This window comes from Rhinolophus ferrumequinum, chromosome 5 (assembly GCF_004115265.2).
Source record: "Rhinolophus ferrumequinum isolate MPI-CBG mRhiFer1 chromosome 5, mRhiFer1_v1.p, whole genome shotgun sequence".
Classification (NCBI taxonomy): Eukaryota; Metazoa; Chordata; class Mammalia; order Chiroptera; family Rhinolophidae; genus Rhinolophus; species Rhinolophus ferrumequinum.
In genome coordinates this window covers 32,707,353-32,728,269 of record NC_046288.1, presented here as the reverse complement: position 1 = coordinate 32,728,269, position 20,917 = coordinate 32,707,353, and the positions used below count along the sequence as shown (strand labels likewise).

The following is a 20,917-nucleotide window of genomic DNA, read 5'->3' as shown; positions in this document are numbered from 1 at the left end:
CAGCAGTCACACATATTGTAGAAACCCATAGCACATTCTTAGAAGCATTATCTTAATGCAGTAGGTTATACATGGGGGATTAAGAGATGAAAGGAAAGGCTACATATCCTAATTCTTAATCTTCTGCTATTTCTGCTTAAGAAAAAGAAAGACGTTTCAGTAGACCACCCCCCCCAAAAAAAAATTATGTGTAGCAAATATCTAAGAGAGGACAAAAGTGTATAAGGCTGATCAGATCTCCTGAAAGTAAAGTTCATAACCAAATAGGCCCGTGGACTTATTTGCAGCTCTTCTTTAACCAAGAAGCAGAAAAATAGAAGGGCTTAGCTAAAAAAAAAAAAACCCAATGTCTAGAGATGAATTGGATTTTGTTGCCACTAAGCTGATTTACAAGAAATGCAGTAATCTGATGCTCAGAGGCCAAGTTTCTAATAATGGATGGATCAGCATTTAGAAAACTATAGAAAACAGATCCTAGGCCAGACGTTCATTCCTCAGTGGAGGTCATGTAATTGAAGCAAATGGCTTTGGGAGTCGAGGTAGAGTAGAGAGATCATCTCTCTTTGTGTATGAAACACACATACTTTTCTAACCTAATTAGGTAACTGACTCCTTCAAAACAGAATTTTCAAATTACTCTAAAAAATGGCTGCCTCCAGATTCAGATCCTAGAGTCCTCACCAAAGTCTCATTTTCCCCCATATGCTAGTTCTCAGCATACTGCCTGATGTGTAAAAATATTCTGCTGGCACAGCTGCTGTAAGATTGTTTTGTATGCCCATGCTGTTCGTCAGGTTTAAATCAATAAAATTGTCATACGGGCAAGATGGTTTCATGTTATTTCTAGAATGAGGGGGTTTCTTTAGAACAGTATTGTTTTGTGTTGATTAAACCACATGGACCCCAGGGAATATTGTAGAAAACACTAGGAGAATTTACTACTGAATGTTTTCTCATTCACTGTAAATTTTTTTCCCCACCGTGAAATATTAGATTAAAGAAGGCTGATGTAAAACAATGAATTTTCAGTGAACACATTCTACTGAAACTGTCCTTCTGAAGAACTGCATTGAGAAAGTTAAATGCACTGCAGAAATTCAAGTAATTTGTTTTGGATTCCTTAGCATTCTATTTCAGCTTGTAGTTTTCAATTCCCAAAGCCAACATTTATAAGCTTTCAAAATGTCCAGTAAACATATACTCTAAAAGCAATGTGGGAAACAGATTTCATGTCTCTGCATTAATATTTTATCTTACAGTACATTTATTAGAGCTTCCAAATATGAATTTGACCATATTTCTAAAAATTCTGTAAATAATTAACTCTTTAAGTAATGTAGACATGGACTATGGTAAAATACAGAGTAAAAAAAGTCCTCTGTCTCTGACCCAAGAGTCTTGCATCTTCTACCAGTAGCTATGAAACTATGGCAGGCCAGCTTGTTAGCTTGCCAAGAGGGTAAATTCTCTGATCCTTTACAGTTCTTAACAACTCTTACTAAATTATTGTAATACAAGTGTCCTGTTGAGACCTGGACTTATACACTAATATATTTTCCCTTTTCTGTTCTCCAAATCAGGGATTTGTACTGTATACATGACAAAACCTTGGTTTCATCTTCTATTTATCACTTTTCTATGAAAGAAAGCGATATATATATATACACACACACACACACACACACACACACACATATACATATAATATATATATATATATATATATATATATATATATATATATATATATATATATATATATATGTAATTATGAAGGTATATAATTTACCAGGCTAATATGATCAAGCTCTTTGGGGAAAATTTCTAAAATTATATATACTCCCGCTCTTTCTTTTCAATGAGCCTCCCCAGCAGACGCAGAGATGCAGATCTTGTGAAGACCCTGATAGACAAGAACATCACACTCGAGGTCAAGCCCAGTGACACTACTGAGAATGTCAAAGCTAAAATCCAAGACAAGGGCATCCCGCCTGACCAGCAGCGTCTGATTTTTGCAGGCAAACAGCTGGAGGATGGCCACACTCTCTCAGACTATAATATCCAGAAAGAGTCCACCTGCACTTGGTGCTTCGTCGGTGGGGCAGCATCATCGAGCCTTCCTTCCGCCAGTTCGCCCAGAAGTAAAACTGCAACAAGATGACCTGCCGCAAGTGTTACGCTCGCCTGCATCCCCGTGCTGTCAACCGCCGCAAGAAGTGTGGCCACACCAACAACCTTCGCCCCAAGAAAGAGGTCAAATAAGGCCCCTCCATCACCTCCTCGGTCCACAGGGAGCCCTCCTGCCCAAACCCCTTGGCCCTGGGACTTCAATAAAGTCTCCTTTTCATTGACTGAAGCAGTGAAAAAAAAAAAAACACACACAAAATTATATATACTCCCTAATACAAAACTAAACTGTGAAGTACAAAATTACTTGTACTCTCTAGTACAAAGCCTAGGAAAGATGTAGAGATGATGATGAAAATGACGTTGGACGAAATTTCCTGAAGCACACTCTAGCAACATTATTTACTTTCTCAATAACCTTTCATGGTTCTCCATTGCCAACTTCCTAGCAATGGAAGCCCTTTATAATTTGACCCCAATTTATAGTTTCAAATTTGTTTCCTATTCATACGCTCTATAATTTCGTCAACTATAACCATTGCAAAGCATGAAACCGTCCCATATTTTATATTTTATTGAGATATAATTCACCTACTATGATATTCAGCTTATTAGAGTATACAGGTCAGTGTTTAGGAAAAAAGACATTCACTGGATCCCTTGTGTCTCTCTCAGATGTTCCTTCACATGTACATAGCCTTAGAACAGGAAATATTCAATAAATGGTGTTTATTACAACATATTTTTGTATCATTGGATGTTGGACCTATTCTTGATGCATGCATGTGTCACTGTCTGAGTTGGCTAGCAGGCTCTCTGGGTTTTAGAACTGAGTAAGCCCCTCCCACTTTCCGTAACATTCCAACAGTCTCTGCCTTTAGATTTGCTACATAAGGGAAAGCATGTGGCCATAAAGAAAGAAGGAACTAGTATGTATAACAGGTTACTACCTTGGGGTAAACTTAGAGTCATGTGATTCCATAAAAAGGTACCCCTAGTAGATTAAGGGTCACTCAGATGTGCTTTCTTTGGTCAAGACATTTACCGTTCTTTTTGTTATGAAGAAAGTGAAGTTTCATAACAAAAGTGGAGTTGGGTATAATAAAGTAGCACACACATGTGCGCGTGTGCCCCCCCACACACACACGCACACGCACATCCCCTTTACCTCTTCACTTAAAAAGGCACAGACGTAGCACAAGATAGAAACTTGATATGCTTGGCAAATTTTTGGACTCTCCACTAACACCACTACTTTCTGTTTATGGCATTACTGACCGGCCATCACCTGATCATAGGGTATTTGTATGGCATACAAAAGTGAATGTATTAGATGAATTGATTTTGCTTGAAATGTGGCATGTTAAATTGCCCATGGTTGGCTTGGTGGCAGTACTCTAACAAAATAATGCATTCAGTCTGAACCTAGAGAACACATCCGTGGCAAAAGGCTTCTTGGCATTTTCAGCCTCATTTGTTAAGTGGGGATACATTTTCCAAGAGCTTCTTTAGCAGCCGAAGGTGGGAACAATCTATTAGGTCATGCAATTATCCTTTTATAGCCAGGTCATGCAATTATCCTTTTATAGCCAGGTCATGCAATTATCCTTTTATGGCCAGGTCAGTCCTGTTCCCGAGACTGTTCTATACAATCTGGCAATGCAATCACAGTTTTCAGCCTTTAAAAAACTCTCACCTCATCAAAAAAGGCCATTTTTATAACTACTTATCTAGATTCTATGCCATTTTTTTTATCTTTATGTTTTTAATACTTATTTTGCCATCCTAAAGTATTCCTCTAATCCATGGTTAATTTTACTTTAGCTTCAGTAGTAACTTGTTTTCCAAGTACTGTATTAAAAGTATTCCACAGAGTACAGTGGGTAACATTTTTTATCTCTTGAGAAATGGCTTTCAAGTACCTAATGCTTTGTGGTTTTCAAAAATTCACTTGATTCTCACAGAAACCCCATTAGGTAGACAGAGAGACACAGTACAGTGATTCTATGATCAAATCAGTCATTCATAAGTCTTTTTCCTCAATAGCAAAATAAGGTTTATAATAGGACCTCCTTCACAGATGTGTTGTACAGAATGAGTGAATGCATATAGAGCATTAAATTTGGATATATATTAAGTACTAATTAAGAGTTAGCTACCGTTTTCCCCCCAAAATAAGACTGGGTCTTATATTAATTTTTGTCCAAAAGATGCATTAGAACTTATGTTCAGGGTATGTCATCCTGAAAAATCACGCTAGGGCTTATTTTCCAGTTAGGTCTTATTTTCAGGGAAACACAGTATAAGTTTTGTTTTTAAAACGTTTTCAAATGGGTGTCAATGAAGAGTGACGCTTTACATAAGATCTTTTCAGAATTTTACCAGACAGAACTTAGTTTACTCATTCTTGACTTTTTTTTCATCTTAAATCTCAATCTTCCCTCCTATAAACTCTATCTTCAACTGTACACTGTCTTGTCTCTTCAAATTAAACCCAGTTTCATTCTTTGACTGGAATCTTTCCTGACCCCAGTCCTATGGCTCATCTAGAGTACTAAACTAAGAGGTTAAAGAGGGAAAGGAGATGACTGGGAATTTAAATGGGACTCCTGGGTGGCCTTGCCCCCAAAAGCTTATTACACATCCTCCAACCAGCAGCCCTTCACTCTTTCCCCACCTCCAACACCCATCTTACTCTACAGGGGTTGACACTGTAAATTCTGGAAGGAGAGAACCATGACCTATAGTCACAACCAAAATTGATTTTACTCAATATTGAAAGCTTCTTGTGACTATATCCCTACATTAAATTGCCATAACAAACAAAACACTGTACCACCTTAGATTAGAAATGCCTTTGATACCATGATTCTGGTTAATCTAAAGTGTGACTTTCATATATATACACACACACACACACACACACACACATATACATATAAATATATATATGTATGTGTGTGTGTGTGTTTATGCATATATATACATTTTTTGTTTTGGCTTTAATTCTCATAATTATGAATTAATGTAGTAATTTTTAAATGAACCCAAGTTCATTACAGAAAATAATAACAAGATGATAGCTACTGAAAGTTCTAAGAGAGAATTATAAAAACTACAAAAAATCTTAGTTAAGAGACAAGAAATTGTACTAGTTGTACTATGTGCTCTTTCTAGGAAAGCTACAGTGAATGCCCTTGTACATATACAACTATGTACACGAGTGAGTATTTCTATAAGTTCAAATCTTACAAGAGAATGTAGGAAAATAGAGTCAGCCCAAATCAAGCCTAAACTCCTCATTTCCATTTTTAAAATTAGGTGTCAGAAAGCAGGGTGCACTCCTCGGAAGTCAGTCTTATAACCAAGTCATTTCTAAGTTCTGGTTGTAACTTCCTCAAGCCAGTGCAAACGCGGCTCCAGCATGGCTCAAAGCCAATTAAAATTTTTCTGATTACGACAAGGTTTATACAAGTAGGGACCATATATCTCCATTTTGAGGCTTGTTGTGTCTTCCCTTTCTCTTCACTTAGTTCCTTGAAGATCACCAATTGTACTTGCAATGTCTTCTGTAAGGTCTCTCAGACCCTGGTTAGGACTAGCCAAGTACATGGGGCAATCACCATGCGTCTGGCCTTTGCTTGCTCTGGATTGGAATTCATTATTTAGCTGCCTCTAGTGTTCACCCTTCTTACCAGTATTTGCTCTGTCCTTTATGGTTCTATGACCGTTCTCCTTTATCCATAATTTAAAGGCAAATAGGCCTGGGTTTGAATCTCAGAGGGAGCACAAACAGGCTGTGTGAGCTTGGGTTAATTTAATTTCTCTAAGCCTCAGTTTACTCATCAATAAAACGGAGATGACATGTTTCCTTTTCTGCGTTCTGGGGAAGACCAAGATAACATGTATATAAATCATCTAGCCCAGGGTTAGCACAAAGCACACATGCAACAAATAATTTCCTTCTATTATTCCCTTAGCAGAGAAGCAAAATACTATTTTAGCAGTACTTTACTTTCTCTTAAGCCTATATTGTCATTGCATCTTCAGCCCCAAACTCAGGCATATTCCTTTCTTGTCTCTTATTATTGCTAAAATGTAAAATTAAACAAACAAACAACAAAAGAGATTCTTTTATTGCCCCTAGTTCTTGGTTTTTGTTGTTGCTAATTTTATTTAGTTTGATTATTTTTTGCATGACTTCTGCTGATTCTGGAGTCAGACTTATGTTACTACAACAAGGTGAATGTTTTAGGCTCTCCCATGATGAAATGCATTATTATTATTTACGGAAAGCCGAAAGCATCCAGGAATCAGCAGGACCCCTTTTTCTGCATTGGTCAGGAAATATTATAAAGTTGGCTGTGCCTTAATGCCGATGGTTTACATACACTGCTCTCAGTTCCTGAGAATCTGTCTACAAGACAGAAGACACTGGCTTCATAAAACTGTTTCTGCAACCAAAATCTCTACCTCGCTAATAACAATAAATTGTACTATGTCTTGAAAATTCACAAGGCAAGTCAGAAGAGAGCATAAAAGAGGAAGAACACGAAGGAGCAGATGCCGTGGGAGAAGAGAAAAACAATTTTGCTTTTGATTTCTCTGATTAGGCTGTGATAATTCCCTCCACAGAACTGTCCATCACTGCCTTGCTTAGGTCAGACAAGAGTCTGACCCAAATGCCTAGGCGACAAAGGGCAAACAATGCCAAATTCAATTTTAGCTGATTCTTGAAAGAAGAAAAAAATGTTCTTCAAGAAGCCTGCTGAGAGCACCACATGAACCCCACATTTTTCATTTTTGACATGTTAGATCTTATGTTAACACTCTATGATATAAAATAGAAAGCAAAATGAAGAGTAAGGTAAAGAGCCGAGATATACAAACATGTAAATGCTGTCCTGGTTTCCCAACTTCTGCTCTCAATCCCAGAAATTTAATCTCTTCCCTAGATCCACTTTAAAATTTTATTTCCACTGAGGACATAGGTTTCTAGGGAAAGGAAACCAACTTTATTCAGACCTCATTAATTTTTCAAAAAAATTTCAGTTATTAGAAAAATGTAAAATTATACTCCCCAAGGGCCAGCAATTTTGTATTTGTCAACAAGTTAATAGCCAATGGACTTTGGGCTTTTTTGCACAATTAGTTGATTTGTGTCAGCTCAGGTTCTCTGAGAAACAAAAGCCAAAGTGTAACTAGATGTACAAGACACTTACTGGGGAAAATACCTCTTGAAGATAAAGGGGGGAGAGATCAGGAATAGGAGGGGAGAGCCTTCTGACCACAGTGCAGGTCTGACACCTGTGAAAGGAGTGAGGGAAGTAAGGAGGACTGAAGAGGCGGTGATTCAGCCTGCAGTTCAATTCTGAGAAAGTCTTGGCTAAGTTGATGGGGATCCCCAGGGCAAAGATTGCCCAGCATAGCAGGTATCGGGCATCAGCTAGTATATATACACATAATAGCTTGGATAAACAAATAATATGGACCAACTTTGCTAATAAGATTCAAGTGAAGTCTTGACCTTTTTATTGAAGAAAATCAAAGCATCTCTAGATCTTCAAAAATTTCTAGATACTGGTTCTGAATGGATGTTAATTCTTGGAGAACAAAATACCACTGGAGATCAGTAGTCAAAGAGAAGACTTATGATGCTCAGGTGATAAATGAGGTTTGGGCTCAAGCCTCTCTTACAGGACCCATCCTATGGTTACTTCCTTGAGTGTATAATTGACGTAGATATGCTTGGAAACTGGCCTAATCTCCGTACTGGAATGTGGCAAAAGAGCTAATACTGAAGGAAGGCTGAGTGGAAGCTCTTGGAGCTCCCTCCACTCCCCCCGAGACAGTAAACTAAGAGCAATACCACATCCCCAGAATTGCCAAGATTAATGGTGCTGCCAAAGACTTAGAAGACTCAGGTGTGGCGATTCCTAACATTCGCATTTCACTTAGCTGTTTGGCTTGTGCAAAAGATGGATTCATCTTGGATAATGATTGTGGATTATTGCAAACTTAATCAGGTATGCTGTTCCAGATACGATGACTTTACTTGAGCAAATTAACACAAGAATCTCACATCTGGAACACAGCTATTGCTTTAATTTCTTCCCCTTCAAACAGTTCTCAAGGATCACAAGGCTTTTGCTTTCTACTAACAGAGACAACAGCACAACTTCACTGTCTTACCTCAGGGCTATGTCAACTCTTCTGCTCTCTGTCATAGTCTAGTCCCCAGAGATCTTGGTCATTTTGACATCCACAGAACATCACTTGCATCTACCTCATCGATGACATCATGCTAAACTACTTCTGATGAGCAGGTAGTAGTAAATATCTTTATGCTTAATCCCCAAATTAAATTTCCTCTGCCAAAATAACTAGCATAGATTATATTTTACTATCTGACAACTTCAAATCCCACTTTCCAAACCAAAAATTATGGACCAAGTGTCGAAACCAAATAAAAAAATATTGCCAAATGTATATTACTTTTCTATGAAATTCTTTGTTTCTCCATAAAATATTATCTTTCATATGATTAATATAAGTACTACATAAGATATTTAACCAAATTTCACTGCTGAACTCACAACTGTCTTTGAATCCTTTATATGATACTGGAATAAATTCTGGTCCTTTGGCTAATTTCTAATTTTCTGTGGAGTAAAAAGTCCATTATGGGCTGAATTGTATTCCCCCTCCCCAATTCATATGCTGAAGCCCCAACATGCAGTACTGCAGAGTATGATTGTATTTGGAAATGGACCTTTAAAGAGGAGATTAAGTTAAAACGACACTGTTAGATTGGACCCTAATCCAATATGACTGGTGTTTTATAAGAAGAGGACATTTAGACACACAAAGAGATATCAGGGATGTATGCACATGGAGGGAAGAACATGTGAGGACACAGTGACAAGGTGCCATCTGCAAACCAAGGGGAGAGGCCTCAGAAGAAACCAATTCTGCCGACACCTTGATATTGGACTTCTAGCCTCCAGAACTGTAAGAAAAATTACTGTTGTTTATGCCACGTGGTCTTTGTGCATTATTTTGTTATGGCAACCCTAGCAAACTAATACATAGCTTGTGGTGTAAAGATGTGCTAGGGCTTTTAAATCTTCAGTACAGACATGTAAAGGTCATGAGACAAGGGTGGAAGTGTCTTGTCCTTGGGTCTGTTTTGGTATGTTGTACATCTGTGTCTCTATGAATCCCTACCATCCCCACTCTCTTTCTCTCTCGATGACTCTTTCCTGTTTTGTTTTGTTTGGGGGGAAGGGGTGTTTTATTTGAGCCCCCTTTCTCCTTCCATCCCCCAAACTCTCTTCCAATTACCTAGATAATATGAGTGATATTTACTATGTATTAACCACTGTTCTAGGAACTTTACTTCTACTAACTCTTTGAAACCTCAAAATGACCTTATGATAAAATTATTAGCAGTACCTTTTATCCCAGTTTTATAAGGAGGGAAATAGAGGGACAGAGTGGTTAAATAACTTGTCTAAGACACACTGTTATGTGACAGAGCTCAGATTGGAGCCCCCAAATCGCAGCCCTTAGATCTGGTACTCTTACTGCTGTACTAGATTTTCCATAAAGAAGAAGGATGCCTGTGGATACTTCAATTCACAAATCTGCTATTTTTATTGACTTGAAGGTCAATGGAGAGAGCATTTTATATCTTATACCTAAGTTAAAATCAGTTTTAAACTTATATAGCCCTCAACATTTTCCCTTTGGTAAATAATATTAAAAAGTTGTCTCTCTTGGTAATGGCTGAAGTCCATACACACATAATTGGGAAGAATCATATACATACAACATCTAAATTCAAATATAAAACTTCTAATGATAATGAATAAGAAGTGTGCCACAATATTATAACAACCATATGAATTTACCCTATTCGATCTTCACAAGAACCTTGAAAATTTGAAAACATTTATTCATAAAGATATATGTACTCCTATGTTCATTGCAGCATTATCCACAGCAGCTAAGACATGGAAACTACCAAAGTGTGCCTCAATAGATGATTGGATAAAGACAATGTGGTACATATACACAATGGAATATTACTCAGTCATACAAAAAGATGAAATACTGCCATTTGCGACAACATGGATAGATCTTGAGAATATCATGCTAAGCGAAATAAGTCAGAAAAAGTCAAGAACCATATAATTTCACTCACATGTGGGATATAAAACTGAGCAACAAACAACAAGACAAATAAACAAAACTCATAGATAACAGTATAGAGGTTACCAGAGGGAAAGGGGGATAGGGGAGGTAGGAAAAGGTAAAGGAGTCAAATATATGGTGACGGAAGAAGATTTGACTTTGAGTGGTGAACTCACAATGCAATATAGAGATGATGTATTACAGAATTGTACACTTGAAACCTATATAATTTTATTAACAAATGTCACCCCAATAAATTTAATAAAACTACAAATATATATATATATATTTTTTTTTTCTTTTTTTTTTTTTTAAAGAAAGAACCTTGTGAGTTAGAAGCAGCAGGTACATTATCCATACTTTACAGATGAGGAAATTGAGCCTAGGAGAGATGGGTGACAAACAAGACTGTAAGGCCAGGAGGAGGTTTTTGGTATGAACTGACGGGCCCCCAGCTCTTTTATACTATTCTTGCTGCTTCCCAGAGAAGTCAAGGAAGCTGCAATACTAATGCTAGCATTTGCTCAACTGTCATGACTTACTTTAATCAAAGCACCAAGAATATGCAATGCATTTAGAACAAGAATTTTACAATTTCCTGTGCCTTAGCCCAGACTGCATCATGACTCAGCATCAATAAAAGGAAAAAGTTGAGTCCATGGCACCGTATCTGGCAGTGTCGGATTTTTCCTTCATTGATTTTTTTTTTTTTTCCATATACTGCTCCAACTTGATCCTGTTTAGTGAATGAGGCCTCACAGCAAACTGAAGCCTGAATAAAAAGCTCCCTGCTGAAGTGCTGTCACAGCCTCTCAACCTAGGTTCCAGGGAACTTTGGCAAGCGGAAGAATCCTTTGTCTTCAGACTATGACAAGAGTGGAAAAAAATCCCAACTATTTGTCTGTGTAGCATCATTCAAGCATGCCTTAATGGGGAAGGTCTAATGAGGAATGTAGTCTTTGAAAACGCTAGCTTTAAAAACTCCCAAAGCATTCTCACTGTATAATTCCACACAACTATAATTAATAGAATTCAAACTACAAACCAGAGATTATGTTACTATTTTTTACCCAGTTTGATGGCCACGGATGCTTCTTTTCTTCACTGGTTATGTTCAAAGAGATCTTGGCTTGTTATTATAATCAAATGTGTAGGAGAAAACATCCCTATTCTTCCTGGATTCTATGGGGTTAGCAGGAATAAGAGAATAAAAGAAAAGCCAATTTTAAACTACCAAACGAACCGCAGTTGCTCTAAGTCCCCTTCCAATCCCCCCCTTCCTCTCCCGCTGTTGACCTATTAATAGATTCCTGCTCTTGAGTTTAACTCGACTTTCAGAGGGGAGCTGGCCCTAAAACCAGTTTTGAAGGTTTTTGAAGATACCCAGAGTTCCTTTCCAAACAGTAGAAATGAGTTTCTGCAGGTAAAATCCAATTATAGTTATTCCTCTATAATTTCTCCCAAAGAAGTTCAAGAGCACTCACCTCCAACACTGTACTTCATGTATGGTTATAATGTTTCCAATTTTAAAAAGTACAGAGGGCTAAAATACTTCAAAAGTATTGCCTGACCACTGCAGTGTACAACTGAAGCTGAAGCTGAATACTAATGAATGTCAACTACAATTTAATATACATATAGTCACAGGATGTGGAGTACAGCACGGGGAATAGAGTCAGTGGAACTGTAACAGCTATGTATGATGTCAGAGGGGTTGCGGGGGAGAGGGGTTATCACTTTGTGAGGGGTGTAAACGTCTAACTATTACAACATTTTGTACACCTGAAACTAATAAAAAATAAAATAAAATTTTAATTGAATGGCAAAAATAGTTATATATACTGATTATGTTCTTATGATGGTTGCCTTTGATTTAAGAAATACACTTATGTTTCCTTGCTTTTATTAATTTCTTAAATATCTTAATATTTATATCTTGCACCCAAATTCTTTAGCATAGTCATATGCCCTCTTGATTTTCTTTTTTAAGATGTATTTATTGTAAAATTTTCTTCCAACCTTTAGGTATGAATGAAAAATAAAAATTGTATGTATTTTTTAAAAAGTATATGTGTGATGGGAGATTTGTATGGTATGTGAATTATAACTCAAAATTATTTTTAAGTATATGTATAGCTGATAAGGGGAAAGAATGGAAAAACATGATTGAATGTAGAATTTTCTTGATTTAAAAAAGTCATCACTAGGGGAGGAGGTAATGGAAAGTTATTGCTTAATGGCTACTGCGGACTTCCAGAACTGCTTCAGAAATTGGCAAGAATGATAGGATAAGTGTGTTCGAAGCAAAGGGAAGTATTTTGAGGGGGAGTAATGGCAATGTGTCTTTTACTGTAATAATTTTTTTTATTATACATTCACTGTATTTTTTCATCCAAAAAAATGGAAGAAGTATAATGAACTGAATGTTGTGTCCCCCCAAAATTCATATGTATGGCTGTATTTGCAGTAAGGGATTAAGGTTAATCGAGGTCATAAAGGTGGGAACCTGTTCTGATAGAATTAGTGTCCTTATAAGAAGAGACCCCAGAGAGTTCCCTACTCCTGAACCATACCCTACATCCCTGTCTATACGTCAGGACTAGAGCTCTTACCAGAAACTAAATTGACCAGAAATTTGATTGTCGACTTCTAATCTCCAAGAACTGTGAGAAATTCAATTTCTGTTGTTTAAGCCGCCCAATATTTTGTTATGGCAGTCTGAACAGACTAAGACAGAAGATACTGGAACAATATTTGTACACCTATGTTCATAGCAGCATTATTCACACTAGCCAAAAGATGGAAACAACCCACATGTCCATCAATGGATGAATGGATAAACAAAATACAATGGAATATTATTCAGACTTAAAAAGGAAGAAAATTGTGACACATGCTACAAGATGGATAGAACTTTGAGGACATTCTGCTAAGTGAAACAAGTCAGTCACAGAATGACAAGTACTGTATGATTCTACTTATATAAGGTACCTAGAGTAATCAAATTTAATAGAGACAGTAAGTGGAATTGAGGGGTAGAGGTTGCCAGGGACTCCAGGGGAAAGCGAATGGGGAGTTGTTTAATGGCCACAGAGTTTCAATTGGGAAGATGAAAAATTCTGGAGTTGGATGGTGGTGATGGTTGCACAACAATGTGAATGTCCTTAATGCCACAGAAATGTACACTTAAAAATGGTTAAAATTGTAACCTTTATGTTATGTATATATTACCATAATAAAAAAAAGGAAAAGTGTGCTTTCTAAAATAATTTAAACAGTACAGAAATAGATGAAATAAATTTATTTCACTTTTTATATATAAATCTTTGATTTATCTGGCTTTATTTTGGTGTTAGGAATGAAATGGTGAAATGGATCCAGCTTTTATCCTTCCTACTCTCAATATTATTAAATAATCCTGCCTCCCACACACATACACCTAACCCCCCTGATTTAAAACTCCTCTTTTATCATATACAAATTTGTATTTATATAGTGGACCCATTCCTAAATTTTCTATTTTGTTCCACGGCGCCACTCGTTAGTCAATTCGTTCCTGCCTCACATTTTTTTTTTTTAATTTTTTTTTTTTTTATTGGGGAAGGGGAACAGGACTTTATTGGAGAAACTGTGTACTTCTAGAACTTTTTTCCAAGTTGTTGTCCTTTCAGTCTTAGTTGTGGAGGGCGCAGCTCAGCTCCAGGTCCAGTTGCCGTTGCTAGTTGCAAGGGGCGCAGCCCACCATCCCTTGTGGGACTCGAGGAATTGAACCGGCAACCTTGTGGTTGAGAGCCCACTGGCCCATGTGGGAATCGAACCGGCAGCCTTCGGAGTTAGGAGCACGGAGCTCTAACCGCCTGAGCCACCAGGCCTGCCCCTGCCTCACATTTTAAGTATCACACTTTAAGATGTAATTTATCTGAAGTAAAATGCACAGATCTTAAGGGTATACAATTCAACAAGTTTTAACAAATACATACATCCAGATAGCACATACCACTATTAAGATCTGAAACATTTCCATCACTCGTAAAGAAACCTTGTGCCTCAGTCACTTCCCAACCACCCCACCACAGAGGCAACCATTGTTCCGATTTATTAAATCATTGTTCTGATTTAAATCTAACCAATGATTAGATTTTCGTGTTCTAAAAATTTATATAAATGGCATCACTCACTATTGTGTTCTGCCTTCTTTCACTCAGCACAGTGCTTTTGTACCAGTTGTTGATTCCTTTTTATGGAATCAAAAAGGTTGAGCAGTATTCCACTGTGTGGATACGCCACAATTTCTTTACCCATTTCCCATTGTCGGACTGTTTAGATTGCTTCTAGTTTGAAGCTATTATGAATACAACTGCTACATTCTTGCACAAATCTTTTTTGTGAACATCTATTTCCATTTCCCTTGAAGAATCATACTTTTTAATTGTTACAGTTTTACAATAAACATTCATACTTAATAGATAAATTTTTCACTTATTTTTATATTTTTTCCAAAACTTGGCTATGTTTAACATTAGTCTGCCAAAACATGTCTTTGGGAATTTTTGGAAATCGATAGATTAATTTGAGAAGAACTAATATCTTGATAATATTTAGTCTTCCGATCCCAAAACATGTTATGCTTTTTCCATTTGGTCAGGACTTCTTTAATGTCCCTCAACAAAGCTTCTAGCTTTTGTCAAAAAGTACTGCACATTTCTATCTAAGTTAATTCCTAGGTAGTTTTTATTTCTTATTATGATTGAAAATTGGTTCTCCCCCACTCCCAATTATTTTTCTTTATTATTATTACTTCTCCATAGGGAAGATTCTGACTTTTTTTTTAATTGTTATTATCTTATAACCAGTTACCTTACTGAATTATTTTTCTAGTTATTCTACTATGAACTATTTTAAACACTCTGTGGAGGACTTTTTCCCCAGAAGAAAATGGCAAGCAGATTGCACTTTCTAAAGCTTCGCTGCATTGCTTTCCAGTTATGCTTTCATTATTGCACTCCCTCATAATCAGTGATTTGCCCTACCAACAAACCCAACCAGCATTTCCTTTCTTTTGTGTCAATTATAAAATTTCAGAGAAATCGAAAGTAAATTCACCTGGAAAATGTAATTTATACCATTCAAAAACATATTTTAAGTCTAGTGCATATGAGAGCTACAGACTATAACTGAAAAAACTAGATGTTATTGAATAGTTCATTACACAGCAGGCTTCCATCACATCTTTCCACTACACATTGGTAATCAAACATATGTACATTCACTATAGATCCCTCAGATCTGAGAAACTTTTGATCGGCAGTTACTAGAATGGAGCATGACAAGGAAATTTGTAGACACTTGAGAGGCTCTTCTTCCACTCATCACCACCTCTTCTCCCACAGGTCAAGGTCCCCATCAGAAGTCAGAGCGGACAGCCAAGACTGATCCCAGGGGTCAGGGGGAGCCACACGATATCATCAGTGGTCCAGAGATTCCTGCTCTCGCGTGGCCTATACCCCCCACATGGCTTCACAAAGTGTAAGATGGCCTTTGTGAAATGCTTCCTCACCCCTCACTCTGAAATGCTTCTTTGCCTTCTTTATAATCTAACCAGTGTAGCAGCTGATTCACCTTTATAACCCCTAAAGTGGTGAGAGTGAGACCCCATTGAATTACAATAATTTCAAGGAACAAAAATTTCTCAAATTTCAATTGGCAATACCCCTACTCTTCTGCAGTGCTACCATTTTTTTTGTTACAATGTTAAATGCCTTTATGCCCTCAAACTCCACTGAAGAATGAAATTCCATCCTCAGTAATTTAGCAAATCTTTCATATTTGACAATATTTTGTTTTCCCAGGATACTGCACCTTAATTCTCCAAAGACATATGGTACACAAAATACGGGCAGAATTAAACATAGAGATTTAACTTCCTGATAGCTGACCACGAGGATCCTAGGCACTTTTCCTTTAGAGAAAATCCTGGAATTCTACTGCCTACATAGTCTGAATGTGATATATTCTGTCTCTTTCCCTATGTTGCCTTATGAACAACTTTTTAGAGTGTCTTGATTCCTTAAATAATTAGGACTCTGCAATGTTTGCTAGAGCTTCATTTTGATCATCTTCTACTACTTCAAATTTCAATTAGTTAAATCTATACTGTACCATGGTGAATAATAGCCTACTTTGTGATTCTTATTTCTTTTCTTCCTCCCTCCTTTTTTTTTTTGGTTTCTTCTAATTTTTATTACCAAAATAAAAATCCAATGATTTTTAATATAGTTAAAGAGTTGTGCACCCGTCACTGTGATCTACTCTCAGAACATTACCATCACCTCAACAAAAACCTTTGTACCCACTTAGGGTTATTCTTCAATCTCATCCATAGCCTTAGGCACCCACTAATCTATTTTCTATCTATAGATTTGCTTCTTCTGGACATGGCACTTTTGAGGCCTGACAATTAAGTTCAAGAACTCAACCTAGAAAAAGTGTTACATCCTCAGTGCTGAATATCACTATGGCCCCCTTCGAAGTACTCCCCTTGGGAAGCTATGCACTGATGCCAGCACCTAGTTCACCCTTCAAAGCAATTTTGGAACTCTTTTTCTGGAATAGCCATCAGAGCTGTCATTGTTATTACCTTTGATGTCTTGAATGTCATAAAAATGTTTTCCTTTCAACATTTCTTTTATCTTCGGGTAAAGAAAGAAGTAATTGGGGGCCAGATCAGGTGAATAGGGAGGGTGTTCCAATATGCTCTCACGTGGCCCATACCCCCCACATGACTTCACAAAGTGTAAGATGGCTAAAAACTCCCTCACAGACAGTGCCATGTGAGCTGGTGCATTGTCGTGATGCAAGAGCCATGAACTGTTGATGAAAAGTTCATGTCGTCTAACTTTTTCACACGGCCTTTTCAGTACTTGCAAATAGTAAACTTGCTTAACTGTTTGTCCAGTTGGTACAAATTCATAATGAATAATACCTCTGATATCAAAAAAGGTTAGCAACATCGCTGCTACAAGTTCACGAACTTAATTGTCAAACCTCATAAATTGAACTACATAGTATGTGGGGTTTTATTTGTGTCTGGCTTCTTTAACTGAGCATTATTTTTGTGGTTTATCTATCTTATATATCATGTACTGGTGTTCAGTTCCTTTTTATTTCTATATTGCCAGATAGTATTCTGTTATATGACTATGCCATATTGTGTTTATCCAGTTTGTGGGCATTTGGATTTTTCCTACTCTGTGGCTATTGTGAACAATGCAGCTGTGAACATTTGAGTATGCTTTCATACAGACATATGTTTTCATTTCTCCTTGGTATATACTTAGAAGTTTTAATTGTTGGGTGATATGGTAACTTCTATGTTTAACATTTTTAAAAACTGCCATGTGATTTTCCAAAGTGGCTGCACCATTTTACATTCCCACCAGCAATGTATGGAAAGGTATATTTTTATTCGCCGTGAAATGACAGCATAAATAGGAGAAACCAAGGAGTTTTGACGAAGAAGAATGCATCGTTTTCCTGTTTGAGACATGGGAAGGTAGAGATGATTTTCTTCTGTACTACTTTCTGAGTGATTTTCTATTCCACAGGCACAAATGTGTTCAGCAATCAATGCCATGAGGTTAAATGAATGCTGACTTGCTAAGATCTCCCTCAGTATGATGAAATGCCCTTCCCAGTGCTCACACACACACAAACACAACTTTTTTTAAAAAACGCTTGCTAGTTCCCACTAATAGAAGGAAGCAAATACTTACCTTCCTTTCCTTCTCTCGTTTTTAATAGAGTATATGTTTATTGCTCTATTTTTCAGAATTCAGACTGATATAAAAGTGCTTTAACTGAAAGAAGGAACAATATTATTATTATATGCATTTTTATATTTTTTGCATTATATTCAAATATGAATTTAGAAAAGAGAGGACTGGAAGCATGTTTAGTTTCTCTTGAACTGACAATTTCATATAGCTGAGAACATCGAGTATGTTACATAAAATCTATTCGGTATTTTAGCCATTCAAGATCAAGTTGAGGTTTAAGGCAGACTAATGGCTGTCACATGAAGCTACTATTTGTCAGTCTTCAGTGAAGTCAAGCAAAAAACAAGGAAACTGGAAAAGGACAACATTGTGAGTCAAAGAATAATCATATTGTGAGGAAATAGCTCCAAAAGAAAAGAAGTTTCTTGTATTGAATTTGGCAGTGGGACAAGTTATACAAGGAAACCACATTTTAGTGTTGACAAGTTATTCTGTTGGGAGGGCTGGAAATTATATTTTATTGCTTGCTAAGTGCCAAATTTCATACCACTGCCATGTTATACTGTCAGATATTCTGAACAAAAAAACAGTGTGTTGGTGTGTTGTTCACTTTTCTTCTTGTGCTATGTTTATAGCATGGATTGAGAAAGAAAAGAAGCAACATAAATAAAATTCCAGAAAAGAAACCAAGTGTTCAGAAAGCTCCAAAAGAATCATATATAATTTTCTGTGTATTCTGCTCAGGGGGCCACATTTTCCATAACCACTGACCTATGGAACCTGTAGAATAAAGGAACGTATAGAACAAGAGACTGGATCCCCCTTTCAGAGGGGAGGGGAAACTCTCTTGGTGTTTGACTGATAACCAAAAAAGAAGTGATGATAAAAACAGTGTGGCTCATCAACCCATTCAGTGGAGGAAAAGAGAAAGGCAGGCTCATCTATGAGAGGGCAGAAGATGAAAGAGAGAATTGCAAAACATCACCTCTAGGAATGAACTACTCCTTTACTTAGCACCCAAGAAAATATTAGGTCTCAGATACTATAGGGCTCCTCCTGCTTGAATTCCATGGCAGAGTAGAAAGACCGTAACCTGCATTAGACTTTTGGTTCTGGCTTTCACTTAGTAAGCATTCCCTAAATGGTGGTTACCTTCATTTAGGCTTCCTCAGAAGCAGCCTCGAGACAAGAATTCAAATGCAAGTAGATTATCTGTGAAGTAAAGAAAACTGAGAGGGAAGTGGGCAAAGGAGGCAGGGAAAGGAAGTCAGTCCATACCAATGGATTATCAAGCCAACTACAACAGAGGGCAGGTGTAGTGGCAGGTGCAGCTTAATTCTGCCAGAGCAACACAAGGAGCTACACCCCTCAAAGTTATTCCATCCAAGGGACCCAAGAGCTGGGCTGTTTACGTACCAACTCCAATCACTCATAGGTTGAGGGCTGCTCTCAGAGTCATTAACCAGGTGGCAAAGATGAGGAAAAATAAAGTCCTTAAGGAAAGAAATGCAGATGTTGCAGTTGGAAGTCAAGCCAACATGCACAGAAGTGAAAGGTGAGGGAATGTGGGTGTGGCAGCAACTGGGTCACTTCAAGTGGTACAAAAAGAAACTGAACATGCATGCTTTTAGGGTGCAGGGAACTTGTTTGCTGTTGGTTTCCCAATGCTATCATGTTTCAGGCATTCAATAAATAATGTGTTGACTAAATATGTTAGTAAATCCATGAAATAGCATAAATCCTGGCTTCTTCGTTTATGAAAAACCTCTTTTCTCATATATAAAAACAAATCTCATTCTATCAAATAATAAATAAGAGAACCGAGCCTAGTGCCTAACCCATATCCATTTCCTCCTTTCTCCCACACAGTCCTCCCTTCTTTATTTTGCTTTCCTTCATTAAGAGAAAAGGTAGATGTAGTGCTTTACAGTGCCTGAGTTCAGAAATCTGCAATACATCTTGGCCCACTGGAAGGGCCTACACCAACCGTTTCTTCTTAGGGGTCAAATTCATTAACTTAAAACATATGTAGGGGAAACTGTGATAGTAATTCTTTCAAGAGAGGGCCAACAACTTATTTAATTGTAAACATTGAGCCAAGAGTCCCACTATGCAACTATGAATGCAATCCTGAAGAACAAGAGGAATTCTTTTAACCTTCCTGCTGCTTATATTTAGGTCAATGGCGGCCTTGTTTCTGACCTACTGCTCACTAGCAATTACTCAAAAGTGAGAACTTGGAAAAAAAAAAAGTCCAGGACTAACAGGACAGTGTCAGGTATTTTCTGCCTTCTCATTCCCAAAAGTTTACTCACCCCTCTGTTCTTTTCATGCTCCATCTCAACACCCAACATATGTATGTATTTCTGGAACCTCTCCAGATCCTGGGTCTAAATTCCAACAGCTCATTGCCCAGTTTCCATGAGACAAGGCCTAAAACATGTGAACTTCTCAGAAGACTAGACACTAGATGATAAAAGCTTAAATTATACACATATGTTTTCCTGCATTAAAATTTTTAACTTTTCAAAGGAACAGAGTAAGTCAATTAGTTCTAGAAGTCTAATCTTTCTTCCTACTTTCTCAGGATATAATTTAATACCCAAAGTGTTAGGCACTTTGTCTGACTAATCAGAAGAATGCTTATTTCACTACAATTGCCTGTGTTTTGATTCCAAATTCATGTCATACTTACAGCCGACAAGTTGGAAGAGCAGGACAGACGCATATATTATGAACTAAGCAAGAGCTAGAAAGGGACAAACAAAATGACGCAAAGTTTGGTGCAGTGAACAATCCTACATGAAAGAGCATCTGTT

At 37.3% G+C, this 20,917-nt stretch overlaps 1 protein-coding gene and 1 pseudogene across 1 annotated transcript in view; one reads left to right on the top strand and one right to left on the bottom strand.

The window, feature by feature from the left end:
• The window catches only part of SHROOM3 (shroom family member 3), a 289,238-nt gene that overhangs the window by 257,622 nt on the left and 10,699 nt on the right, over positions 1-20,917 (bottom strand). The gene's annotated exons all lie outside the window — the stretch shown is intronic.
• LOC117022567 (ubiquitin-60S ribosomal protein L40-like) lies at positions 1,859-2,262 on the top strand (annotated as a pseudogene).